The sequence below is a fragment of the Mercenaria mercenaria genome, unplaced genomic scaffold (assembly GCF_021730395.1).
Source record: "Mercenaria mercenaria strain notata unplaced genomic scaffold, MADL_Memer_1 contig_4448, whole genome shotgun sequence".
Classification (NCBI taxonomy): Eukaryota; Metazoa; Mollusca; class Bivalvia; order Venerida; family Veneridae; genus Mercenaria; species Mercenaria mercenaria.
Genome location: NW_026462676.1, coordinates 56,130 through 62,921, shown reverse-complemented (window position 1 = coordinate 62,921; position 6,792 = coordinate 56,130).

Below are 6,792 nucleotides of genomic sequence, written 5' to 3'. Positions count from 1 at the left end.
CATTCCCCGATTTCTTAAACGTTGTTAATGTAAAAAAAAAAAAAAAACAAGTTAAAGCATACTACAAATTCCTTCTAGGGCACATCTATATAAATATAAATGACCATCTTGTAAAATTGTGGTTGCAGTGTCTGTTTTATACTGCCAAAAATATCAGTTAAGCATTTACGCTAGTTATTTTACATAAATTGTTAAATCCAACAACAAATTAAATCTGTTACCTCTTTCAGTAGAGTAAATACGGCAATAAGACATTCTGTCTATTATCATTCGATGTGTGAATTCCATTGCACATAATTAGAGGGTCACAATGGGGTTTGTTTTCACATATTAACCATGCATTTGAAGGTAACGATAATATTTGGTTGTTTACATTTACATTTGCTCATATATGTCTATTTGGTGAATGTACATATATTATGTTCAGAAGGAAATAAAAGAATCAATTAATCATCCTCGAGTTTAGTATTGTGTAATCCGTGGAGTCGCCTCAATTGAGAAGGAATAGTTTAACGTCAGAGGTTATTTCTAATGTCACGGAGATTAATTGGCCAGCCTGTAATTACAACAGCTTTCGGCATCAGTAGCTCAGTCAAGTGTGACTTATTGAATTAAGATAGTCCTTCTCAAGAGAAGGAAAAATAACCAAAAGTATTCGATTTTACTCACCGTGCCAGTTATTTATTTCAAATAAAAGTATCAAATCAAATCGCTGAATAAAATAAATATATTTTCTCACCGATAGTTTTAAACAACTCGCTCAATACATTTAGTACTGAAGCTACACTTAGTTAATACCAACCTCTATCTATAAATGATAACTGTTTGATTGACGAATAAATCTACTGCTTAAGTTTCAAAACTCATTAATCTTTTTTATTTTTTGTTTTGTTTTGTTTTGAAAGGCCTCAGCTTGGAAGATTTGTTACACAGGTGATTGATCCATATTCATGTAATGGGACTTATGGGCAATGCAAGTTCTCACAAACGTATATTTCCGTTTTACGCAATGAGACTACAGCAGGTTTGTGTATTGCAATGTTGCAAAGAAATATGCTCGTTTCATCAATGATATAATAGGAAGTTTTCTGTAAAGTATATATACATGTCATACTTCCACTGGTTACAATAACATAAAAAATAACAAAATTTGTAAAAAGATCTTTTGGAAGCACAGATAGCAGCCATGCAAAATAATAGCAGACTCGGTTTCATTGAGTCTGTTCACGAGAGGTAATACACTGAACATTCAATGATCTCATACAATTGTTTTACTATCTCTATGGTAAATATAAACGCAGAATGTAAATAACATTTGCTGAAACCTGTCTCAAATTGATTGTTTTTGTGACCAGCAGGCTATAAGCGTAACAAAAATGCAAAAAAGGTAATAAATAGAGAATGTTAGGTTACTGTTTTTCTTAACTTAAGTATATCCTTTGAGTTGGAGAAAAGTTTATTCACCCCGAGGCTTGCCGAAACGGTTGAGAGACAAGACGGATAAACGTAAATTAAGAAAGACATTAACCTAATATTCTGTTTATTATCCTGTCGTCTCTGAAAACTGTTTTCCAATACAAAATTAATCCGTACAGATTTTTACTCATTTGTAAATTCATACGCCCTTGCTTGATTCAGTTACACTGGATTCCTTAATATAAAAATATTCCTAAAAATACCTCATTGCCTTCTGCGTGTTATAAAATATACATGCCAACAGGGCATTCATGTACAAATCAAGCAAAATGCTTTTGACTCGGATAAGATACAGCCGAAAACCACGCTTGAGATGTATTCAAATGTCCGCGGTCTCTACCTTAACTTTACTCCATTTCCATGCAAGACAACGTGAGGTAAAGTAAATTCCTTCCACCGCGAATGGTTTAGGACTAATGATAAGAACAAACGACCGCTTACAAAAACATTTCTAACAAGAATTGTGAAAACGCCAAGGTCGATTCACACAGATTTTAAAACCGTCAACGTACCATTCCTTATTGAGATATTCTAGGATAGGGTCAATTATTGTTTTCATTTTCTTTTTACCATAGCCGTTCTCGTGAAACGGTACAATATTTGAGCTTCGAACTCTTGACCCAGTTTACACAGCGTAGAAAAAGTAGTACGTCAATTGTATTGACCGTATAAACCCTTACTGACTGAATAAACCCCAAGTTTACACGATAGAGTGATTGCTTATAGTGGTACGATAAAAGTGCATATTACATGTATACCATTAATCAGCAATACATTAATTTTACAATTTTGATATTTCTAAGGTAAAGTACTTATATAAAGTTATTATACTGTACAATGTAGACTCAGTACCGAAAAGATGTCAGCAAGAGATGGGTATGCAAGACTATGGAATTTGGAATACTCAGTTTGCAGCCTCGTCATGGCAACATCAACATCCACCGGGTCATGCCCGTCCTCAGTATTCCGGCTGGTGCGCGGACAGTTCGGATATTAAACCATATATACAGGTTATATAAGTGTATTTTTCATTTTTATTTACTTGATAAACAATAACTAACTCTTACCTATTTTGTTGCCGTATAGCTGTTTTCAGTTTTATCATGAACTTTGGTAAAAGTCTTGAGGCGGACACACGCACTTAAGTACTTCTCGGATCGATATTCTTGACAAAAATATGTTGGCAATTTCATCAGAAAATCAGCATAATTATGATTAATAATACACTAAATGATTAATAAAATCTGTAAGTAAGGAAAATTATTGTTTTCCCGGTGTTTAATTACGCAGAAATAGAAACATGTATTGGAGCAAATTCTAATATATTTTACAAGTTAATGTTCTATGTGTTGTCATCATAACCGAAACTCTAAAACATCATGGGGAAACAGTGATTCTTAACTAAAAGTTCATATGTGAAAACACTGATACACGGATAGGTTATACTGAATGTGAATTTCAACTGTTAAATTAGTGATTTTAATTCATTTAACGCAAATATGACAAGAAATATACATGACATGCAGGATGACGTTATTTCCAAAACGGTGACTTAAAAGAAAATTTGAAACTTAAATTGTTATAGTCACATTGGTAAAAAGTATTCATCTTGTTTACTTATTTATCTCAATTTTTTGCTACCGTTATTGATACAGTTTTTAAATCGAATGAACGGCTCACATATTTGCATAGATATTGATTCACATTATTTGCTCTAATTTGAAGTTTTATGGCATGTTAAACGACCTGACTGTATCTTTTTACAACTGCCATTTTCACATACAAACTACATATGGGTATTTGGCAGATATGTTTTAATTAAGTTCATGTTTTCAAAGACTCAAAGATCACTAGAGTGAGATTTTGTAATAGCTATGACAACTGTTTTTTAAATTATTGTTACTACTGCCAGTAACATGACCAGAATTAGGGGGTAAACAACTTTTGTCATAAAGGGCACCAAAAGTATTAGTAAATGGGGAAACCTTCCCTATCAAACTACTGTTTTTGTGAGTCTTCCTTCTGTGACTTCCTTATGTTATTTTATGTTGTTTGTCATCGCAATACGCCTCCTCATTTTATTCACTACGCACCCACCAAGCCCTATTCAAACCCACGAAGCACCAAACACGTTCTTCACACACATCCCGCACAATATCCACACACACAGCACACTCGCCAAAAACATAAGTAGACCAATTACACACAGCGTACCGAAAACTAAAACAAACAAGTTTTCAAAGATTTTCAAGCATAATAAGAACTTTTGGGTAAATACGTAGATATGTTTTGTTTTTTTTTTTCCGATGTGGTGTACGCACTAGTACTTTAACTCCTAAATTGTACAAGAAATACTATTTAATAATTCCTATGTTCAAAATGGCACGTTTGTTTCAGATTGATTTGGTCTTCATAACTGTAGTTGATGGCATAATTTTAACCAATGGGTACGAGATCGTCAAATCATACGTCAATAACGTCTACATGAACGATATTGTCATACTTGGAGCATCATCTGTCAAACTGTATTATGGATTTAACACAGAAAGAATGAATGACACGAGGGTATGTTTATGACACATGTCTTAATTATTACATCTGATACATTCATTTCCAGAGAACATATAGTTATAATCTAAGTAGTATAATCACGAATCATGACAATTAAATCTGTGAAAAGGTCATTTGGAAGCATAGAATGCACGCAGGCAACATTAATAGCAGACTCGGCTTTACTGGGCCTGTCTGTTCATGAGAGGTAATGACCTTCACACCTCTTCCGCCACCCCACTCCACACCTCTCACCCCAGCAGGTCGCTTAAGCGGAATTTTATTATAATAGTAAAAATGAATGCACTCTATGATACCAAAGACCAGAAAATATCACAACACTGAGTCCAAAGTCTATAATACTTACACTTCTACGAGAAAAATAGCTTAGTCGTACACAAAAGGAAGATGGTGTATTCCGTAATATTTTTCTTTCTTTTGACTAGTTTGATTAAGTTTACATCTGTCCGTTTGTCTGTATGTTCGTTCAACGATGCTAAGTGAAGTGTTAGTCTGGTCTCGGATTTCATTGAACTTTATGACTGGTTTTTAGTTTTCCGCATTTAGTATCGTACATACACCTCCTATATGTTCATACAATTTTTATGAAGCAATGTAAGAATGATGATGTATGATGGTTGATCCAAAGTTAATGCCACTAGGCCCATATACATGTATCATATGAAGGTATAAGAGTTCAAAATTTGTACCTAGTAAGTAAAAAAATGCATTCTTATTGAGATATCAACTTCTACAGAAGGTAAGGCAAACGCCATGCGTCACCGGTATTTTTTGCGCGTTATTGTTTCCTTGTTTGTCTGTTTACAACACAAACATTATTTTTGAGTGCGGCAAACTGGCATATATGGTATAATATTTAATCTTAATTGCATGGGGTCTGATGTTGGCGGTCTAGAGTCTTGAGTTAGAGGTCTGGTGACCTAGCGGCCTAGCTACCTGGCGACCCGACAGACTTGTGTATTTATTGCTAGATAATGATTTAAAATGTATGAATATAAAGAAAATAGTGAAAATAAAAGTTAAAACTTTATAGAGCACAAAAAAGAATGTTGCTTAACTTGAAAAATTGCAACGTAGACAATAAGAGTAGACTTACAACAAAGCAAATAAGAAACAGTCAAGTTTGTTATTAATTTATTCTGTTTGTTATTAATTAGAGATAGGCCCTAAAATTTTCAATGATAGAATTACATTAAATAAAGTCTAGAAATTAATTTCCAAGTCCTTGAAATAACCAAAAATGATTTCACAAATGTGAAGTTTATGATAGTTTTGTTAATATCAATAACAGAAGTTTTAATTTTTAATTTAAAGTTGTGATCCGCAAAGAATGACAACTCTTGCCTTAGGCTAGTACTTATAAGTAAAGATCTATTAGTTTACTTCCCTTGCAATTACACAATTGAGTGGAAAATGAAAACTGTTTAAGACACAATATCATACTTTTTTGCACAACAAAATCATTAAGGATTTATTAATTTGTGTTTGATTTACCCCTCAAGACATGGTTCCTATGATTCTGTCAACTTACATATGGTAAAAAATTAACTTTTAACAAGCCAATAATAAAACGAAGTACCAGTAGGTAAATAATAGTGCAGATAACACAGTTTTGCTTGTATCAAAATGTCACAATAGATCCACTTTTGTAATACAGAACACCTGGTAGGATTAGTAAAGGTGCAATTACATTGATCTCTATTTCCTATGCCTATATTAATTTATTCTCAGTCAAGTAGATAAGATAACATATTTAATTACTCGAAATTCATAATTCGTAAACTAAAGAAAAAACGGGCATTCAAATTCTTTTGAAAATAAAGTATATTCAGAAAACATATTTTCTTTTATATTAACAGGATCTTATTTACGATGCCTCGCACGTGTTAGGGGAACCGCAAATGTTCATTTTCAGTGACCCATTTCTGACCAGGTATCTTCGAATGTATCCAAAAGCTTTCCCTGGAACGAACTTTACGTGTATGAGGTTTGAAATTATGGGCTGTAGAAAATCAGGTAACCATTTATTATGCTCCATGAAACATTATCATATGGTTGTCGATTTGTTTGTCTTCCTGAGTGTCTGTCCGTGCGTCAAAAAGTATTGAAAACATTCTATTGAAATTTCAAAAGGAATAAAACGCTTTGTTGATTATCTCCTCGTGTCATTCCAAATTGTGTCTCTAAAATTCCGAAGATGATAAAAACTTGAAATGTAGAAAGGTGCTAATAAGAGGAACTGCAGCACTATTTATGGTATGATTATACGTCTTGTGAGAAAATTTGGGTTTTCGCAAACCAAACAGGAAAACTAGACATTCACCAGGCTGGAGCTTATTTGAACTCAAGAGTATTGATGATGTATTATAATTATTCAAAATTGTTGTTTACGTGACAAAACACAGTTTGCGCAAAATATAAAGAATATTAAATGGTTTCGTAATATTATCCTTCATGATTTAGCCTTCGTCATGATGTATTGTTGTATCATTAAATTATGTTGCTTTCACTTTTCAAAAATGGTTTGAGGAACTCTTTGGAATTTTTCTGGTGTTCATTTCGCTCGATTGTGTGCACTGCTTAATTATTTTTTAGATTCGGTATCTATAGAATGCGAAAATAGAGCAAATACTGTAATTTCCCGTGCAGAAAGGATAGTTCTTCCATTCACCGAGAATCAAACTTCATATTCAACCTTATCGAACTCGGAGTGCGAAAGGAAATGTTTGAATGACGTAACAGAAT